General features: G+C 34.1%; 1 protein-coding gene across 3 annotated transcripts in view; it reads right to left on the reverse strand.

Annotated features, from left to right (window-relative positions):
* LOC125049012 (homeobox protein prospero) overlaps window positions 1–6,113 on the reverse strand; it is a 92,098-nt gene extending 85,985 nt beyond the window's left edge. The window contains exons 1-2 of one of the 3 annotated variants that reach the window (XM_047648010.1): window positions 3,244–3,313; window positions 2,835–3,022 (exon numbers count right to left, since the gene is read on the reverse strand). The gene's annotated coding sequence lies outside the window, so the exon portion shown is untranslated. Of the gene's footprint in view, window positions 1–2,834; window positions 3,336–5,718 lie in introns of those variants that run through there. The other 2 variants (XM_047648017.1, XM_047648023.1) reach the window with 2 other exon arrangements.
* Window positions 6,114–22,973: the final 16,860 nt, after the last annotated feature.

Genomic DNA, 22,973 nt, shown 5'->3' on the forward strand with positions numbered 1-22,973 from the left:
GCGCTTGCGCAGATTTGTAGCGCCATCTATGGTTTACCAAGAGAACTAGTACTACATCGATAATGAAAGTCCGTTTACTCGTAAGAAATTATTAAGCTTCTTATTTTGTACGATAGATGGCAGTTGGAAAAATCATGATAAAAAAACCTAGTCTTCCGTTAATATTTCGCATTTAAATTGCTATATTTAAATAGAACAAAAAATATTCAATACTTTTTAATTTTCTGACGTTATGCAAATTCGTACTATTTGTTTCATGAATTTGAAAACGCCTGGCAAAATTTTATAGCAAATGTTGCGTTGTTCAATTTTAGTTTAATAATTTTTCGGCAATTTGAAAACAATGTTTTTTAATCTAAATGGGCGTGTTCAGTATATTGTATAGGGAATGCGTTTGAATAGAAATAATACACCATTTTTATGAAAACCGAAACAATTTACTAGAAGTTTTTTTGACTAAACGGGTGAATATTTAGATTTAATAAATCAAAACAAGACCTATGAGTAGGAGTTAGAATTTAGGGCGAAATCAAACTCCCGCGTCTAAAATACGTTTTTGACATCCATCCAGTCATACTTAGGGGTAAGGGTTGAGACGGAAACTTAGGGTATGTGGACAGTTCAGATGGGTAGACGTCTAAAGTGGTGTTAGTCTAAAGTCTAAGACATTTTTTGAGACTCAAATTACTGTTTCAAGAAATACATTGTATATTATGACCAACTGCGCCACTTCGACAAACTAAATCATTTGCACCATTTAGTTACCAAGAGGAATTATTTCTTAGTTTTAATATTGAGAAAATACATTGGTTTTACTTTACACAGTAAAGGTTATTTTGACATTGACGTCTTAAAACTCATAAGATTTTTCTTGAATTAGTTTGAACAACTAAAACCAGGTTATCTAATATATAATATTCTCGTGTCACAATGTTCGTTCCCATACTCCTCCGAAACGGCTCGACCGATTCTTATGTTTTTTTATGTAAGTCTGAGTATCGGCTACTATCTATCTTTTAAACCCCTAAGTGATGATACAGCTTACAAAAATACATACAACCCTTAATGTTCATCTACCCTCTACGATCAACCCCTATTTTTTATTTGATAGTAAAGAACTTATAACTTGGACTTAGAGGTTTATATAGAGAAAAATCACAGAAAAACCTAAAAAGTTTTTATTCCGGAAACCCGGTAGCACAGCAAAATGTTTCATGTTGGTATACGTACCTACTTAAAAGGTAGCCTAGGCATTAAGAAGAAACGAAGTTCGCAGGGGCAGCTAATGATGTATAAGAATTGATATCAAAAAATATTATAATGCAAGAAATGAAGTTTCTTGAGGCGTATGCAACACAAAGAAACGCAGCGTACTATGCAGTATGCGTGCAGTGTTGGTTCTTTGATGTCGTCTTAAAAAATAGACTATACACTACTTACTACTTGAGCAGTGTTGGCCTAGTGGCTTCAGCGTGCGACTCTCATACCTAACGTCGTAGGTTCGATCCCCGGGTGTGCACCAATGACTTTCTTTCTATGTGCGCATTTAACATTTGCTCGAACGGTGAAAGAAAACATCGTGAGGAAACCGACATGTCTTAGACCCAAAAAGACGGCGTGTATCAGGTACTGGAGGCTGATCACCTACTTGCCTATTAAATTTAAAAATAATCATGAAACAGATTCAGAAATCTGAGGCCTAGACCTAAAGAGGTTGTAGCGCCACTGATTTATATTTTTTATACACTACTTACGGAACATAATAAACCAGTATTAGATTTTGGTTCTTGGCCTAAGATGGCGTATGTTTCTTTGATAATTTTATAGACAATAAGGAAGGGAATATATTCCCTGCCATAAATATAAGTACCTACATTGAAACTATCCTACCGATAAAATTTAAATGAGTTTAGATGTTATTCACGAATTATATAGATAGTAATATAAGTTTAAAAAAGTTTACAAAATATAATATAAGTTTTTAAATTAAGGTAAGATTTTAAATTAGAGTATCAATAAATTTTAGCGATAATTACAGATATAGCAAGACAATGACTTTTTTTCGTAAAAAAAATAGCAATATATATAGAAATATTCTTACCGTAGATAATAATGAAAAAAAGTGCGTGAGTACAAAGAACACATGTCAGCAGTGAAATTTCTTTGGCAAACTATTTTTTAAGTCTTGGTCATATTTATACAAATCTAATAATTCAAGTCATTAAAATGTTAAAAGTGTCGAAAATTAATACAAATAATATAGTTATGTTTTTTAAATTAATTTCTTCGATAATAAAAACAAGTGGCATTTTAATTTACAATTCGTCATTTGAGATTTCAATAAATAATTTTGCATAAAATATTAAATAATTATATTTTATAAAGTATCTTTACGAAATTTTAATTTTAAATTAGAATTTCTATAAGGTAATTCACCCTTCTCACTCTCATCGCTAAACGCTGCACATCTTGGTGACGTATCCGTAAAAAAATTACCCGCATAAAGAAGTTTCACTTCAAAAATTTTTTTGGACGAATTTGATCTTAAAAAAATTCATATATAACTTTAAACTTAAATAAAAATATTTGGTCGAAGTTGATATTATGTATAGCTACTAAAAAGGAAGAAAACAAAAAAAGAAAACCAAAACAATAATAATTTATTTTAAAATACCAAATTAAAAATAAACAATAAATTAACTTAACTACTACAACACACTTACAAAACAATATAAACAGCAAAAAAAAAAGCATCCGACGGAAGCGGAACTACAGAGCTAAAACAAAAACGTCTATAAACCAAAGAAAATAGCTTAGTATTTAAAATTAAGCACCTTGGTCCAGTGGTTATTAAAGTCCGGAACTATGCGAAATTCTTAGTCCATATAAATCACAATTGTCCGAAACTTAACTTACACTTAAAAAGTATACGGCGGCCAGTCTCAAAGAATTATTTCTAAATCCTTAATATTAATTCAACGCTTATCCATTATTTTATCATCAAAGGCTCACTTGTCGTTCGCTATTTAAAAAAAATAAACTTTAAATAAAAATATTTCCAATAACGCCCAAACGTTTAATCTCTTACAAATGTAACCGACGTAAATATTAAAAATTTAGCAAAACTTTTTTATCCACTGCCAACAGTTAAGGTTTAAAAAATCGGGGAAATTCAGCCTAAAAATATCTTCGATTAGACGCGGTTGGAATTTTTTAAATTTAATTTTGTCTTATTAATTTTACAATCACAAGAGCACGAGGAACGTGTATAGCGCCGCGCGGCCCGGCCGGCCGCCGCGACTTCAGACGGACGACTGAGACTGCTCGCGGCCCACCGCGCCACCACCCTGCTTACTTCCCCCCTTCGCCCCGCGCACCCCGCTACTACCCCACAGCCTGCTTTGCCGCGCCTCTCTCGCCGCGGGGCCGACTTCGTTACGAGCCACTTGTAATCGGCGCGCGATTTTTCCGCCTTAGACAAATTAGGCGGGCCGGGACTCGCAATACTCAAGCTTTCTTTGGGCGGCTTCTTAACCTTCAAGACATTTCTTTTGTTCACGCCTTACTTTCCTGTGTAGCGAACAATAGCTATGTTACGCCTAAACAACGCAAGACTTGTGTGAACAACGCGTATGAATTAAAAAATTCGATGAAGCGATAATGTAACAATGCGTTTTTAAAAATAAATTATCGGTACTTCAGTGTTATGGCGGCGGGCTGTTTTATTTTTAAATGGCATTTAATCGTCACTTTCACTTTCAGCGATACCGAGGCCGGGTTAATTGTAAATAAAATTCAATCATTCGCAAAAAATCCGCGTAATCGGCATCGACAATATCAATGAGAGATACGTATTTAAAAGTTAAAACGCATTTTATGCATAATAATGAATGTCGCTGGTAGAGTATTTTTATTCGTTTATTTTTATTAACAACATATGTTTTACATTTCACGCGATTAATTTCAATGTCAACTTTATCATTGATTCAACTTTGACGTCTTTTTAAGTTTTTGAGATTAACTTTAAAAAATAAAAATATGGCGCTACCATTTTAGGTCTGGGCCACTGATTACTGTATCTATTTTATGATCATTTGTCAGTCTAATAGGCAAGTAGGTGATCAGCCTCATGTGCCTGACACAGTCGACTTTTTGGGTTTAAGGCAAGTTGGCTTCCTATACCGTTCGAGCGAATGTTAACATAGAAAGTCCATTGGTGCACAACCGGGGATCGAACCTACGACCTCAGGGATGTGAGTCTCACGCTGAAGCCACTAGATCAACACTGCTTTTATTTTGAGATTAACTTACTATTTATTATAATTCAGTTTTTTCGACACTATCATATTGGCTTAATACTGTTAGGATAGTGTACCTAACACTACCGCCTAAAACTTACCGCTAAGTCTGACTTAGGTACGTCAAAAATCTATTTGATTAGGACTTACGGAAGTCATAGCCCGGGCCAACTCCCGTTTCTCTATCTCTTACGATTGTATTTTTAAAGGATATAGAGATTGTATCTAAAAGTTCCGGACAGTTGTGTTTCTTGTAAAACGGAAATAGAAAAACGTACGTACCAAAAATAGGCTAACTACTGATCTTTTATATACGGCTACATACAATTAGGACCACAGACAACAAGATTTAGTAATTTTTGCGTCTGTTTCATTGACACAAAGATCTGTTGTTTTAAAACACAAGCAATAAGTAACCGGGAACCTAAGTTTACGTTCTCTCCATTTAGTACTAGGCCACGGAGGTGTTGCTTAATATTTTTCACAGGTAATTTTAAATATCAAGGACAAAAAGTATGGTTCTATTGTCTATACCAAAATTCATCGATATTTTTTAAATAAACGAAACGTTTGTATATTGAATAAAACCAACTTAGGTAATACAAATAATATAAATCTAATTACAGCTTAACAAACAGCAGGTAAAAGAAATAAAACATAAAATGTAATTTAATCAATGCAAAATCATAATTCAAAAAACCAAAAATTTCAATGTTATAATAAAAACAATCAAATTATTTATTCTTTCTCTTCGGTCCAGAGATAGGTCACTGACCTCTTGATTTTAACGAGGCATCGATTTGGAAAATCTGTGATTTCGTTTTTTACAGCAAGTTTTTGGTATATTGTCTGTGCTTTTTTAATTGACACGTTTAGAAATGTCATTAAAAATAAAGCTCGTCGTAAAAAAATTGATTTGCTTTTTTTTGCCCACAGACGACTAAAGATTCTATTTTTTTTTTTAAATGAAATCACAGACTAAATAAAGCATTTTGGACATTAAATCAACGATTTTTAATCACTGATATCAACATTTTATAATGATGTAAAAAAATATAATGTTGCTTGATGATTATAATTTCAAATGATTTAACACACATAATGATATACTTTGTGATATATTTTCAGATAGAATTATGTGTTAGAGATTTTTAATTATATTATTTTAGTCTCATGATTTTCTAATAACAATTTCAGACTTTTTGTATTTAAAAAAAAGTGTTAAGTAACATTAACTGAATTACTGCAGGATTACAATCAAATCTTTTAATACATCAAACAAAAAAAGTAAAGATCAATCAAACAAAAATTTTATACAATAAAAAAAAAATTATAAAAAATAAAATATAAAAAGCACGACTTAATACACAAAAAAATAAAACACTATTAAATAAGCACTAATACATTACAACACATTTACCTGGAATTATTTTACACTATTCTTCCAAAAATCACGAACTTACGCTAAATTATCTAAAAATCCCAAGAACATCACAAATAAGCTATATCCAACATCTAAACCGATTACTTTGTACAAAGTTTCTAAATATTCACAGACACGTTAAGTTTTTTCACTTAAAAGTACGACAAAAAGTCCTGAACACTTTCCGATTAAATTTTGAGACTAACAAACGTAAGGAAAATAAATAAAATTGTAAAACTTGATAGAGGAACTAATACCGCTTACAGACTATGCGGCAAACGAGCCGAATATTTACATTGAAGAAAAAAAAATGAGGTCAATCGGAGGTTACGGGCAACGCAGCCGGTCGGCATGGGCCGCGACGGGATGTGGCATTCTAGTCCTCTGTCGCCCTCCGCGCCCTTCCGCCCCTCTGGCGCCCGCCGCGGGACCGCCGAAAACCACGTGCGCACTCACGAAAGAGATCCCCAGCCGCGAAACGCCCGCGTGCGACAGGGACGACACTATTCTTTTTTCAATTTACTATATTTGCTGATTTTTATTATTTTTTCGCATTTCGATATTTTATTTTTTAGTTGATGCGCTCCGCAACTCACCTGTTGTGCTTGACCCGTTTCGATCTGTCGACTGATCACATGATCGACGGTTTTCTATGTTTTTTTATGGCTCATGGCCACCGCATATGTACGCATTTCTACAAATAGAGAAAATCAACAGCTAACTGGCGTCAACTAAAAAGTTTTTAAAATAAGAACGCGAGTATTACTTTAAAACGTTTCAAAACAAGCGATGAAATTTCGTTCAAAAAGTTCTAAATTGTTATATCTAAGCAAATTAATCAATCAATTATAGTATAAATAATACATTTTAATCAAACTTAAAATATAAATAGAATACGGTATAGATAGAAACATAAAAACCGCTCATTACGAGTATAATTTTGTAATGAGTGCTGCCGTAAGAGACAGCGGTGGATAGCGGAACTAAATTGAGCGACACCAGCGCGCCTACTATTTGCGATACAAATTGGAACTATTGCTTGGTTCATTTCTAACGCGTAGTTTATTTTGCTTTTTTTCTCTTTTTTTAATCGTGAAAGTGCAACGTTCACTTCGCTGGGCATTCAACGGGCATTTTCGTTCACGTTTTCTTTTTGGTTTTCATTGGTTTTTCACAGACGTTTTGATCATGTCGCGGAATTGGCGTGTACGTAACATACATTGTTACTCGGGAATGTTAACAACTGAATTGACAATTGGCTACCAATATTGGAAAATAATTTAATATTTGTTTGATAATTTTGTTTGAACATTAGAGGTATTTTATTTAATAAGATGCTTCTAGCTATGGATAATAGATGGCGTTAGGAGTATCGTTTAATTACAATTATGATAATATTATGTAAGTTATAAAAGGTATACTTAACAATTAAAAAAATATTATTTAAGATTTTGACGCAATCTTTATATCTAAAAATTTAAATAAATACTTAATAACCAAAAATAATTTGAGATCAGCTGCAGCATTGTAGCTCTACGGCTACGAAGTGCTACGTGCGTAGGAGTAATGCTTAAATGTTACGTAGCAAATATTGGCGTGGCGTATATAATTTCTCAAAAATGATACTAAATTTATATTAGAAAAAAACATTTAAAGCCTATATATACGTTTAGGATTGTATTAAATTAAATTTTACTTTTTTTTTATTTACATTTTCTGATTAAATGACAGATTTATGCGTAATGTTTTAGATTTCTGTATTATGCTTCATGACCATTTATCAATCTAATAGGCAAGTAAGTGATCAGCCTCCTGTGCCTGACACATACTGTTGACATTCTGAGTCTAAGGCAAGTTGGTTTCCACACGATGTTTTCCTGTTGTTCGAGCGAATGTTAAATGCGCACATAGAAAGTCCATTGGTGCACAGCCGGGAATCGAGTCTACCACCTCAGGTATGAGAGTCGCACGCTGAAGCCACTAGGCCAACACTGCTCACTTATTTGATACTGGCTGCTACCCCGGAGCTATTCAAAGGGGCTGCAAGTATCTTCGGAACCTTGCCTAAAGGGACTCCTTTTAATAATATATTTTAGTAATGATATTTTAAAGTTAGTTATTGTTTTTTGTTATAGATTTTGTTTTTATATCTAGTTGAATTAAAGGATAATATTGTAGTTTTTACCACGGAAGGACCATTTACATATTTTTTTTTTATGTAATAGAAGTCAAACAGGCAGGCTTACCAGGTGTTAAATGATACCGCCGCCCATAGACACTCACATTGCCAGAAGGCTCGCAAGTGCGTTGCCGTCCTATTAAGAATTGGTACACTCTTTCTTTTCTCTTTAGTCGATTGAATCGTTTATCGATTATATCGTCTGCCTTAAAAAACGCTCAGTTGTGGAACGACGGGCGTCCAGGTACATATGGTATTTTGTATTCTTGACGTCCGATATTGAAACTCAGCTGTACGTTTCTACTGTACCAAGACAAAATTTGTAACCGCTTAAAGGTACCGTTCACCGTTTATATAAACTTTTAAAGTCACAAAAGAGAATATAATTTAATAGACAGAAAAAATTCTACCTACTTGTCTATGATATAAATTGTCTTTTCACACTCCCCTACATGTTCTAGTGGTAAACCAGTTCCTAACGTGGGAATTGTTGACAATATAACAATCGTTATTAAAAGATGTTTCAAGGTTTTAATGAACAGTATTCAACGTTAAAAGGTTTTGTTATAAAATTTCACTATTGTTATTATAATATATTCATAAATAACTAGCTATTTGGACCAACGTAGAGATGTGGGGTCTGCATCTTCTACCGTATTTAGCATGAAGAGTGTTCAGAGGAATAGTTCGGATAAATACCTGCTGAGTTTCATGATCGGACGTTGAGGCAGAATACGAAATTCCACCCGTATCACCTCGACGTACGTCGTTCAACAATTGAGGAATCAGCTGCTCAATGAAGTATTTCTGAACCATTTCGACTTAGGGTCCTTGAAGAAAAGAGCGTACCAATTCTTAAAAGACCCGCAACGCACTCGCGAATACTCTAGCATTGAGGGTGTCCATGGGCGGTGGTATCACTTAACATCATATGAACCTCCTGCATTTATTTTTAGAATTATATGGAATCCATTCGTAACGCTTTGGTATAGTATACAAAAGTCATTTACCTTGCATTAATTAGTGCAGGATCTTCAAATAGGCCGTACCATCAGCGACTTAGGAAATTTAAGATGTCACTGTACGATCAGAGTTCTCTAGCCTACGTTCTTAAACAAATTGTTAAATGGACAGAACTTAGAACCTCTTACAGAATAATAACATTCAAGATTCAAAATCAGCTGAATTTTCTTAATTCCGTCTGCAAAAACCAACCGAGTTCAGGCACCTCGCATTCGAACTCTTCGCGAATATAATAGAATGAACACTTCTTAACCAGAGCTTTATATGGAAGTGGTCGATTTAAAAAAAAAAACATTGTTAAGCGCCTATCTGGTACCCGGTTATTAAAAAAAAAACTAGTAAAAACCAAAATTGGAAGTGTAATATTCTTTGTAAAATGTTCGCCGTAATTGTTATATATTCTAATACTATAGAAAATGCTTTATTTATGATCTGGTATTGAATATATTGTGACTAAATTGAATGAATAAATTTAAAAAAAAGAGAGTGTGTACTTATGTACACGCGTTAGAAGTTATACTTCTTTGGCGTATGGAAAACAAATAACTAAAATTCAGTAGTGATTAACGATGAATATTAAAATTAATCAATAAAATTATTATTAGTAAATACTATCACCGTCGTATATGAAATTGATTTAATAAAAACACCAACATAATATTTCTTTATTACACTGTTTCATTGTACTGTTACGAAAAACGTGTTCTAAATATAAAAATACTGGAATATACAACTTGAACATAGTATCGATTTTCATGCCATCTAGAACTAACTTCATACTGATAATTTTGTGTAACGGTGCGCGCGCATCGTAAAATTTCACTCTCATCAATTTTTCATAACGCGCCTAAAGAAGTATAACGTCAAAAATCACTACATAAATACATCAGGAGGTGAGAAAAGCTGTCCAGGTTAGGTATGCTTCCACCACACTGTTATACTTCTTTATCTGATTGAAAACAAAAAAAAATTAAATAACTGTTATACCGCGAAGATGGAAGTCGTTGATATTAATATAAATCAGATTATCTTCTATGACCAAATCAGAGTCAGTTTTATAGCGGTTTGACTTAATAAGCATTAGAAGGGACTCTCATCCCTGAGGTCGTAGCTTCGATCCGCCGTGCACCAATGGACCTTCTGTCTATGTGCAGATTTAACATTCGCTCGAACGGTGAGGGATAACATCGTGAGGAAACCGGCTTGCCCATAAAGTGGACGGCGTGTGTCACAGGAGGCTGATCACCTACTTACCTATTAGATTGACAAATGATCATGAAACAGATACAGAAATATGAGGCCCAGACCTAAAAAGGTTGTAGCGCCACTGATTTATTTATTTTCATTGTAATCCTGTTGTATTTTTTAATGTTTCGTCAAGTTATGCATAAAGCATGACGAAACAATATTATTTGACCTTTTTGTATCTTAACGGACGAACGCGTATAAGAAACATCGATTAAGAAATAACATTATTACGCGAACAACACATTAAAGATGCCACTTAACCTTTTTTAAATGGCTCTCCATAAAAAGAAAAACAAATCACCGCCTTAGGGCTCATACACACCTTAACGGCTGTAACAAGGAGCTAACTTCTTTTTTATAGAGACACCTTAATGCAAACGCTTACAGGCAACTTATATGTGGGATTTTTTATAGCGCAAAATTTTAATCTTATTATCTACCTTATTGCACGTGCTTAGAACTCAATTTCCCTTGAACCTTGTTAAGACGCGAGAATCACCGATAGATAAAAACTTTAAGCCCCGATCCGTTTAAAAAGATCGTATCTGAATTATTTGCATGCAATTCTGATTCTAATTCCTTTGAGTTAGCGATTGAATTTCTCTATAACTTAAAGTGTATTTACGTTGAAATTGTTAGCGTATTAAAATGTCGTACATTTTGTTTGGGAATATCGTGAAATGTCCTTTTTGATGTGTTTGGTGAAAGCATTGTTCTTTATAATGTTAGGAGATAAATGAAGACAGTTTATAGCATCTATGAGACCACAATTTGCATGAAAACAAATTGAACTTTTTTATTTGTCGGTTTTATTTTAACGATAAACCGAATCGGACGTTATTTTATCATTCTAATTCAGGTGAGACTTTACTTCTTTGGTTTATTTAGGCCGAATCCAAGTTCCGTGATAAAAAAAAAATAAAAAAAAAACAGTGGCCCTTCAACCTTTTTAGGTCTAGGCCTCAAATTATTGTATCTATTCCATGATCAAGAATTAGGCAAGTAGGTGATCGGCATCCTGTGCCTGACACACGCCGTCTACTTTTTGGGTCTAAAGCCGGTTTCCTCATGATGATTTCCTTCACCGAATCGAATGCGCATAGAAAGTCTATTAATACACAGCCGGTAATCGAACCTACGACCTCAGAGTCACACGCTAAAGCCACTAGGCCAACACTGCTATTAACAAAAATATCATACGAAATTCATGCAATTGTAATTTTTTACAATTCTCTCAATACGTTCAAAAATCGCAAATTCATAACAAAACCCATATCGAATGAAACTTTTTAATAAAAAGACGTTACAAAGAGCTTTTGTTTGAAGACTGTGAAAGAAAGGGTAATAATCTACAAAATGAGCCAGCAAGTAACGTTTGTTAACAACAAAAGAACTTAGAGGGGATTGTGGTTCTTTCGCCGCTAACGAATCGGTCCCAAATATTAAGTCTTAAAAGTTCATGCAAAGGAAACAGTAGATTTTTAATCGGGAAAGCTGTTTCGAAGTTTCGAGAATGATTGCTAATTAGCTACTCTTAGGGTCTACATTTTTAAAGTAATTTTAATGTTGAGCAGAGTTGGCGCAGCTTCAGCGTGCGACTCTCATCCCTGAGGTCGTAGGTTCGATCCCCTGCTGTGCACCAATGGACTTTCTATGTGCACATTTAAAAACGGTAAGGGAAAACATCGTGAGGAAATCGGCTTGCCTTAGACACAAAAAGTCGACGGCGTGTGTCACTCACATGAGGGTGATCACCTACTTGCCTTTTAGATTAAAAAATGATCATAAAATAGATTCAGAAATCTGTGACCCATACCTAAAGAGGTTGTAGCGCCACTGATTTATTTATTTTTTATTAAAGCCTAACCCAAACCTAAATGAAAGTTTCTGTCCAAGCATGTTTTCTGTATTGAAATAACCTCAGAGTCGAGACTTAGGGTGAGATCTATAGTGCGCACTTGGACTTTGCTCAGACTTTACTTACGAAAAACACTAAGGTTAGACTATGATTTAGTATATTTATAGACATTTTAACGGTGAGATTAAGCTAAGCTCAAGCTAAGACAGAAATTGATGTTTCATTTCATGCAATACCTTCTTTATTATCCTTTAAAAAAGTAAAGAATGGTTATAGTTAAGTCTGAGCAAAGTCTAAGTGCGCTCTATAGATCTCACCCTTAGAGCTAAGCATGAACTGTATGTCAATTTTTTTACGAGAGCTGATTTGTCTATCAGACTATTTTCAGTTACTTTGAATTCTCTAGATATAATCTCGTCTTTATATCTCTGTATTAAGGTGTATATTCCAATAAAGATTAAAAATTAATAAAAATAAAATTAAAACAAATTTAAAAAGTTACTGGCCAACAATGGTTACTTGGTTAGGTTATATTACATTTTGGTTGTAACACAGCTCAAAATTTTCCCTTAAACTCTTTTTAAAGTATTTATTTATTATTTACCACATCATACATAATACTTTATCTACGGTATATGTTACAAGCTATCTTATCGAAAATATATGACAATATTGGTAAAGATTAATGTTACAAAAAATTAATTTAAAATACTAGTAATTTTTGTTAATCAGAAACTTACCAGCAAAACAGCGGATTAGGTATGAGATAAGCACTTAACAATGCTTTCTTTAAAGTTGATCAGCCCACTACCGAATATATCCAGCTATATAATATATAAGTACTGTTTAATCCGTTATAATCGCGAAGAATGAGGAAATGTGCCTGAACTCCTAGGTTGGTTAGTGTATGAAGAATTTGTTTTAACAATTTTAATAATGCCGCGAATTAAGGATGAATAAACACTTATACACTAGAGTACACACACACACAATGGTCGTGAATAAATCACTGTGCCCACAAGTATCTACATTACGAATGTCGTCGGCTAATTTATAGTGAACTTTCAATTTGGCAAACGGAGCCCTTCCGTAAATCTCTGGACTATAACTACTCCTTGCGGTCACCCGCTTGACCAAACACGCCGTTCATCCAATTCCAATTACATTCGAAAGTCTAGAAGATAAGAATCTGTATTTTATCATATAGTTAGGAACGTATCCAAACTATTTTTTTTATAGAAAAGTGTGCAAACAGTATGTATACAAAAAAAGTGATAAGTTTACTAGAATAGAACATACGCACAATGTTAATACACGGAACAAACGCAGGCTGCAATTTCCCCGTACTAGACTACCTAAGTTAGTAATTCTTTTTTGGGAAAAGGGATACTCTTCTTTAATAAAATCCCAGAGGCTCTTCTATCTCTGCCTTTTAATAAATTTAAGAAATGTATCAAAGAAAAGCTGTGTATAAAGGCTTACTATAAAGTTAAAGATTATCTAGTTGAGAAAAGGGCCTGGGACTAGTAGCCAGGCTACTTCTAATTAATTTGCGATATTGTTTTAAAATAAGTGCTGTTTGATGATTTGCTATTTTAAAAGAGTACCGAGTGTTTTTTACGCCGGCTTTTTCTCTCGGCCTACACCCCCTGTCTTCTTTGCCGATAAGTAGGGATTAATAATAATTTAATGACGTGGAATAAGTGATCTTATGTTCGATAATAAACATATTAAATATTATTTATTTTTTATTATAGGCAGGAAGCTCACCTGATGTTAAGTGACACATGCCCATGGACACTCTCAATGCCAGATGGCTAGCGTGTGCATTGCTGGCCTTTTAAATGTACACTCTTTTCTTGAAGGACCCCAAGTCGAATCGGTTCGGAAATAGTTCAGTGGGCAGCTGGTTCCACTAGAGGTGTTGCGCGGCAAAAACCGGCTTACGAAAGGCTCAGTTGTGGAACGGCGGACGTCTAGTACGTATGTGGGATTGCCCACTGAAGTATTTCCAAACGAATTCGAGTTAGGAGAAAAGAAAGAGTGTACCAATTCTTAAAAGGCAATTGAGAGCCTTCTGGCAATGTGAATATCCTTGGGCGGCGGTATCTTATCAGGTGAACATCCTGCCCGTTGGCCCTGCTACGTAAAAATAATGAGAGAAGAATTTAATGTCATTGACCATGACATATTCAAAAAGAAATGGATATTTTGGACTCGCGTATGTCAAAATCCAGTACATTTGGACAGTTTTGTACCCTGACACAGGTATTTTTTAAAAAAGCGTTGCCAAATTATACAGATTTTACAGAACACGGCTAACAAAAATCTAATCTATCGCTATTTATTACGCATTGCTTTGTCCCGTTCTGTCAAACTGTGTCCGCCCTGTATCGGAATGGGAGCAGTGCACAGTTGAAGAACACAACTCTTTGATAACGATCGGAATTAACGTAAAAAATGCACTCTCGATAAACACAAATGATACGATTACGTCACGAGGCTCATGACGTCATAATTGGCCGATACAACCTTCACCCAATAATCGGACCGGCGGGAGCGCGAAAAAAGCGCGTTATTTTTAACGTTAAAACGAAATAAAAGAGTAATGAGTTATTGATTCGTCGGCGGGGTCAATGACCGGTAATGTCAATGTCAAGGCCGGTGCGAGTGTTAATTTTTTAATGTGTGCACTTTTTCCACGTTTTATTAATGAACGTGTTGTTGTGACCTCATCTGTAATTGTCTGAGTGTGAAGTACGTTAATCGTGAATGCTTATCAGAACTAATTGCGATCTAATCTTACATTTAGAAAATGCGTTTCCCTATGGTTTATTACTAACACCCCCTACCTACCTAACGTCTTTTAAAACTCTTCTACATAAATATTTCTTAACCATATCCTATCTTGCTCAATTGTGACTTTTGCATTATTGTATCGCAATTGATGAATCCGTGAGATAAGCTTTTTAGTTTTTGGTTTATTTTTTTAAAATTTTTTTGTATTACATTAAATTAAAGTTGGTGATTCTATTATTTGTTTTTATAAGATTTGGTTATGCACTTCTTGCACTTTACCCATCATATTTATTTTTTTAGTTCTTGTCCTAGGGTTGCCTGGAAAAGATGGCTTGTTTGCGATAAGGCCGCCCGTTGCATCCCTAATATTCCAAGAATATTCCAAGGATTTGTTCCAGCGGTTGACGAAGACCTGGTGTGTGGTGCCTTTTATTTCTTTAATCGGGTGCTTAGAATAATTGTTAATACACAATTCTAAAAATAAATAAATAAATCAGTGGCGCTACAACCTCTTTAAGTCTTGGCCTCAGATTTCTGAATCTGTGTCATGATCATTTTTAAATCCGCCGTCGCCTTTTTGGGTCTAAGAGATGTCGGTTTCCTCACGATGTTTCCTTCGTTTGAGCAAATATTAAATGCGCACATAAAAAGAAAGTCCATTGGTGTACAGCCAGGGATCGAGCCTACGACCTCAGGTATGAGAGTCGCACGCTGAAGCCACTAGGCCAACAATGCTCATAATACACAATTCTAGGTCTGAGATTTCTGTTTTGTAATATTAATATTAATAGACAAGTAGATGATTAGCTTTCTGTGTCTGATGGACTCCATCGACTTTTGGGGTCTCTTTTTTTGTTTCTTTTGGTTTTTAAAGTACTTCCCCGTAAATACAAACACGCATAAAAATAATGCATTGTTGCAAAGCTGTTATTCGAATTTTTATTGCAGAAATCAAATTACAGACCCCTGCGGGGCAACTTTTAAAACTAACGCGGGGAGTGTGGTGGTCGGTCCGTGTGGTGAAAATCTGACAAGCAAAAAGGTCCAGAGCAGGCGGAAAATAATGAACGGCTCAAATATAACAGTCTTTACTTCAAGTTCGATTTCGTTCCCGTTGGAGTAGAGACTCCTGGACCGTGAGGTTCAAGTGCACGCGTTATAAGTTGGCGCCTGCTAGATAGTACCGGTGCCCCGGAGCTGGTACTTTCCTGGCTCAACGAATAAGTATCGCAAGGAGTAAATGCTGCCAGCGTTAAAGATACACTGCCACAGGGACCAAACTTTTTAAAGTTGTTTTAATTTTCTTTTCATTAATTTTTAATTATTTTTAGTAAATTCTAAAGGCAACTTTATATACACACATATACTATGTATGATATAAGAAATTAAAATAAAAGTTTTATTAAAAAGTAAATTCGTAAAGCTATATTAAAATGTAAATATTTTCAACATTGTGGTCGCGAGTTCAGACCCTGGCTGTTAATTTTTTAGCTGTTCTATCATACAGTCATGGTAAGGATAATGAGGAAACAGGCGTAGACCCAAAAATCATAGAGATGTAAACGAAGTAATCAGATACAAAAATTAGCTGATGTATTTTGAGCTTTATGACACAGCCGTAAGGTCTATGTATTTTGACAGTTGACAGCTGTTAAGATAACAGTTGACATCTGGTTTTCGTATGTAATTTAAAATATGTCATCTGTATTGTATTTACAGGAAATATACGCTAAGTTAAAAATGTTATACAACAAAATCTTCATTTCTAAGTATAGTTTTAAATCTTTGAAGAAGCCGTTTGAAAGGCCGGCAACGCACTTACGAGCCCTCTGGCAATGTGAGTGTCTATGGGCGGCGGTATTACCTAATTGACATCAGATGAGCCTGCCAGTTTGCCCCGTTACATAAAAAAGCAGGCTCTGATATTTGTAAGGTTATTTCTATGCATAAATTTATCACAATTTGTAAAGCAGTAAATTTTTTTTTCATTAAAAAAAATTGACGTCTATGGCTCAGTTGGTCAAGTAGGTGTTTATGGTAACTTGGAGGTCTTAGGTTTTATTTCCAACTATTATTTACAAAGACGAGATTCGTTGACGTCTTAAATATTTTATAAAATTCCTTACCATATAAAAATACACTTTACTCGCATATTCTCAGTTTTATAATTAAATATTAAGAAATACATCGATGATAGACCATATAAAATAATTAAAGTATCTACTATTAATATTACTTACCAAATCAATCCAATTTTATCCCCAAAACGCACAATCCATACTAAAACTAATTAACACAAGCACCAGACTTTTCGATATATTGCACACTATTTATTATGGAATTTAAATAACACTGGCCGTATTTATGAATACATTTTTTTAAATATCAACAAGAAAAACCATTCTATTTTTAAAATTAAGAAACAAGTTGACTAATATATTCTTAAATTCAATACAAGACAAGTCGAATAATTATTCTATTTTTAAATTTTGGCGGGATAGCTTGCCCTCGGCCGGTTCAGTCAGTGGTCGGTAAGGAACTCGTCTTAGAACTAAGGGTGAAAAGACGTTACGGGCCCTTTCGGTCCCCTTCGTTTATTTGAGTGATAATGGCATGTTGCTTGTTACTGCCGGAAATATTATTATTTGTGTGTGATTACTTAACTACGATTATTTTATATTAAGTATTTTTTGTATATTATTAGAAAGTCTGAAAAAAATCTGTTTTACCTTACAGTTACGGCACTTTGACTCAAAAAAATTTATTTTCGTAAACTAAGAATGTTTAACAAAAACTATTTAAATCGATATACACATATATCGATACGAACGTATTTATTTAATAACAAATATTAAATAGATTTAAGCAGGCGACGGTCACAACTCCTAGTCAAATTTCAAGGCATTCATTAAATGTTAATGCATTTTCAACCTTATTATTGATAACATAGAATCTAGTGGAGTCGCCAGGTGAAGGATAAAAAACATTTTATTATGAGGGTTAAAGCTTTCTTTGGGATCTGTTGTTTGTTAAGAATCGAACGATAACAATGCCAGGGCCGGACTATGGTATTTCGAATAAGATCGAGACTTATTGCGAATGACTCTTTTTTTTTTAAGTTTTTGATAAACGGGAGTCACACTTAGCTCTAAGTGACGTTTTTAATATCACACTTAGCCCTAAGTCATTTTTGTAGTATCGCACTTAGCCATAAGTAACTTTTTTAATATCGCACTTAGCCCTAAGTCACTTTTTTGATATCACACTTAGCCCTAAGCCATTTTTTTAGTTTCACACTTAGCTCTAAGTCTCTTTTTTAATATCTCATTTAGCCCTAAGTCACTTTTTTAATATCACACTTAGTCCTAAGCCATTTTTTTAATATCACACTTAGCCCTAAGTCATTTTTTAATACCTCATTTAGCCCTAAGTAATTTTTTTAGTATCGCACTTAGCTCTAAGTCACTTTTTTAATATCTCATTTAGCCCTAAGTAACTTTTTTAATATCTCATTTGGCCCTAAGTCACTCTTTTAATATCGCCCCTAAGTTCCGTTGACATCCGTACGTCAAAAATGTGCATTTATTATACAGCAATAATAATAACACTTTATTTAAATCACAATAACACAAACCACGAGAAAAATAATATGAAGACAAAGGGTGTCGATCTGACTAAGACTATCACTTACCATCCTTAATTATTGTATTAAATGCGGTACGGTATGTGAGTGCGCACGCGACACCAGTTCATAATCCAACGCGTACGCGCCATTCCGCTGGATCACTATTCACCACCTACCATTTCCGGTTCGCGTGTCAAATTGTACAACTTTGACTGACGTGAGATGAAACGTTTCGTCAAACGGGCATGATTTGTCAACATAATTTAAAAAAAAAAGCATGTTATCGCATAGACTAGAGATGCTGACCATTTACAATCGAACAACGCACTATCGTCTCGTCTTTTGTTTTTTATTCTCACGATGTGTCCATTGATAAAACTTTTAACCGATTTATAAAAACTAATTTAACGTTGCGCAGAAATATTTTTAATAACGAGAAATTGTGATTTCAATACAAATCCATATGTTGTTTAAGACGATTTATTAAATATATAGTTAAGTTCGTCCCTGGCTTAGGAAGTAATGCACGGTGGCTTATTTTTAACGGTCACATCGCACGCGCGCATTTTTAATGAGATAAACAACATTTGGCTCGCTAACCGAATAAAAAAACATCTCAAGAACCATAGTGATTTCAAACTCAAAATTACTTTATTCATACAGGTAACCAAGTCGACGTCAAAAGAAAAGATGTAACATTGATTCTAAATATACATTTACTACCATTTTGCAAATCAAGGGCGTAGATCTCCACTTGCTACTAGAGTAATGAATACTCACACAAATTCCTCATTATTTTATGTATATATTAATTATGTACATAAAAATAGAGAGGAATTTCTGCCAGCTCTAAGGATGTGTGACTAAATTATTAAATAATGATAAAAGCCTAATTTTCCACTTAAACACGTACTAGTCAATAGGATATTGTCTACAATTTCGTAGACAATATCGTATTGACTAGTACTGTATGGATGGTGTAAAATACTTTTTTTAGAACCGGGGGCAAACGGGCAGGCAGGCCCTGATGTTAATCCATGGACATTCTCAACACCAGATGACTCGCGTTGCCGGCCTATTAAGAAAGTACGTTCTTTTCTTGACAGATCTTCAGTCAAATTGGAAATACTTCAGTGGCAGCTGGTTAAAAGATTTTAACGACCATGAGTTGAGTAGCCCTGAAAATTATTGTACGTTATGAGTTTAAACTTAGTCGCTGAAGCAAGACGGACATAACGTCTTTTCGTTGAAGACCTTTATTATGACATTGTTTAGAGTTTTTGAGAGTCATCAGCCTACAGTAGTCTTTAACTCCCAATTGCGATCCCGAGTTTAATATTGAATTGTTGCGCTATCAAATTGAGAACACTATATCGATTTACGACAAATACGACGAAATCGCTATCACAATCCCCGTCGCCTTCGCTATCGCTATTGCTATTGGAAGTTACAGAGTATGAGAAAATTATTTAGTTATTAACATTAAAAATATTTTCTATCATTTTTCAATGTATAAATAAGAATTCTCCAAAATGAAATTATTAGTCAGCATTTAATTTAGATATAATTGTAATTCTTAATCTACGTTCTGTGACAAAAATTTGTGTAACACAAAGAATAGTTAAACACAATTTCTATTAGCAATAAAAAGCCATGATAACCATATAAGATAGTATTATGAGCTTTGGTCTGAGTCTATAGATAAACACTAAAAGATAAAAAAAATTAATTCATCGAAATTGCTATAGCCGATAGAGTAAGAAAAATTTGTTATTGAAAGTAATCTGTATTAGACGTACCTAGCTTTAAAAAGCGTTATGGAGTTGATAATCATTAATTTGTAAAATATCCATATTTTATATGGTCACAGATTAGTGTCACTAGTCGAAACGATGACGTGACATGGTGTTGGACATCTAATTCTAAAACTGTCATAGAGACTTCATGACAATGTCATCACTTTGTTTAAATAATTTAAGAATAAAAATTAATCCGTAAAACTTGACATTTTTCAATTCAGGCGACGCCATCTTGTCTAAAGAAGCGTTTTGGCGGGTTCTTATTATAAATTTTTGATTATAATTTTACGCTTTTAACAGAATTGAAAATAACATTTTGTAAGATAAGCAATTCGAAATTGTTTTTAAACTCAAAAAAACCGTTAAATTTTACGTGCTACGAACAAAAGTATACTATTAAGTATAAGTATACTATTTAAATATATTCCAAGACAAGCATTGACACCTGGTTTGTAACGCATAATGCACAAGACGCGTGGTGGACACACGAACGGAAATCAACAATTTATTTGTATCTGATAACGTTAGGACTTTTTGCATGGCAATAGGGTTCAATTTCGCCGACACGACGGGCACACGACCAACAGGATGTTAAGACTTGCGTGACAACCCTATTTCTTAAGACGTTTCTAATTATACCAAGTAATAATAATACTTATTTTAAAGAAACGTATAATATACAACTAACACATATCTCAATAAAGTGCTTGGACATACAGTATTGCATCACTATACCACAGACCACGACTAATTCCTAGACTATACATAAAGAAAACATAGACGCTATACGAAGGCAGACTATATCTACAATAAATTAATTGGCTGTTTAAAATATTCCCGCTCACCGTCTACAATTTAAAAAAAAACGATTAACTGGCTTATTAACACATCTTTCGTAGAGCTGGAGATACTACTGAGACCTATCGTAGTTAGTATGCTGTTAAAAAATTCGAAGAATTTTTTGGCCAAAAATTAATCTGGAACTGTATAGGAAATACATCTTTCGTGTGGCAATCAAGGTTTATAATAATTTACCAAAAACATAAAAATACCTTCCTACTAGAGTTTTTAAAAATCGACTTAATACTATTTTTGGAAAAAATGCATTTTTCTATTAATGATTATTTTCGTGAAACATTATAATTATTATTTATATGATAACGTAATAATACATTTTTAATAATGTGATATTTTATCACTACAAATAATATAAGTATTTACTATAATGATATGAATCCCTTATTTGATTCCCTTGAAGACAAATTTGTACGGCATTGTGTGTGTTGTACCATATTCTTTCAAATAAATTATTATTATACATAAAGTTTGCTATAGAAGAGCCGGGTACCCCGACACAGCTATTTTTTACTTAAAAGTGTTCCCAAATCTTACACATTGTAATGCACGTCATAGTCTACTTATAATCATTAAACACACATTGATTTATTTATCAGTGTCGCTTCAACCTTTTTAGATTTGGGCTTCACTATCATTTGTTAGTAGGTGATTCCGTTCCTGTGCCTGACACACACGTCGACTCGTTAGGTCTAAGGGAAGCCGGTGTTTTCGATGATTTCACACATAAAGAGTCGATTGGTGCACAGCCGGAGATCGAACCTACAACCTCAGGGATGACAGTCGCACGATGAAGCCACTACGCCAACACTGCTCTAATTGAATACAGTGATTATATATTAATTCATGTGTTGGGCCGATTGGTGGCTTAGGATTTGATCAGGAGTACTATAACTTCTAAATTCCTAGTCTTTGTTAATCTTAAATGTAAAAGGTCTAATAAGCCATGGCGCTGAACATTTGTGTACTTCTTTAAAATAGGCCTAATATCCAATGCCGTAAGATATAATTTAGGTTGTTCCGCAGTCTACCTGCGGTGGCATATTACCGGACGATGTAAGTAAAAAACTCTAGGTGCAAAGGTGTAAAAAACGTCAGTACAGTTTAATTTAAATAATATTATGTGCTGCTAAAGAAATATAACACGCGAACTTATTGGTAAAACAAAACACCTTCGATCTCGATACTCCAGAATCCCATCATACCATTTGTCATTCCCCTCAGAAATTCACCGATATCCAGTACCTATCCTAATAAACGAGCTAGGTCTGGATATCCATAGTTGCTCTTTTACGTTTTTAAATCAATTTCCCTTTAGTTTTTATAAATATTTCTCTCTTCGTGTTTTTGCCTCTAAGAACTTGTCTCATTAAATCTTTTTTTAAATTTCTAGTATCACTGTGTTGGTTGGCAAGCTTTTTAACTACATAATCGAAAAACAGGCTTAACTTTAACTGTCAATTACGACTACGAAATTGAAAAAGCCTACTAAACGCTGACCTGCTGTCATTTTTATTATCAAAAGCGTATCCGAAGATTAAATATGAGCCACGCCAGAAGGAACTCACTAACATAGTTTTAAATAACCCCTATCGCGTAGTGTTACGGTTTATGTTTGCTTATCAAAATTAGCCGTGTTAATAGGTGATTAGTTTCGGCACAAGTGGATTGATGACGTCTTTATGACGGTGATTAGGAGCTGAAGACTTCATTTGTTTTTTAGACAGTCAGCTGGGAGAATCGTTTTTGGAGCTGTCAATGTTTTTAACCAACCGTTAATACGAAAAATCATATATCTGTTTGCTACTCTTTGCTTTAGGATTACTCTCTATTCTATAATATATATATACAGTAGAACCTCGTTAA

The sequence above is a fragment of the Pieris napi genome, chromosome 1, assembly GCF_905475465.1.
Source record: "Pieris napi chromosome 1, ilPieNapi1.2, whole genome shotgun sequence".
Classification (NCBI taxonomy): domain Eukaryota; kingdom Metazoa; phylum Arthropoda; class Insecta; order Lepidoptera; family Pieridae; genus Pieris; species Pieris napi.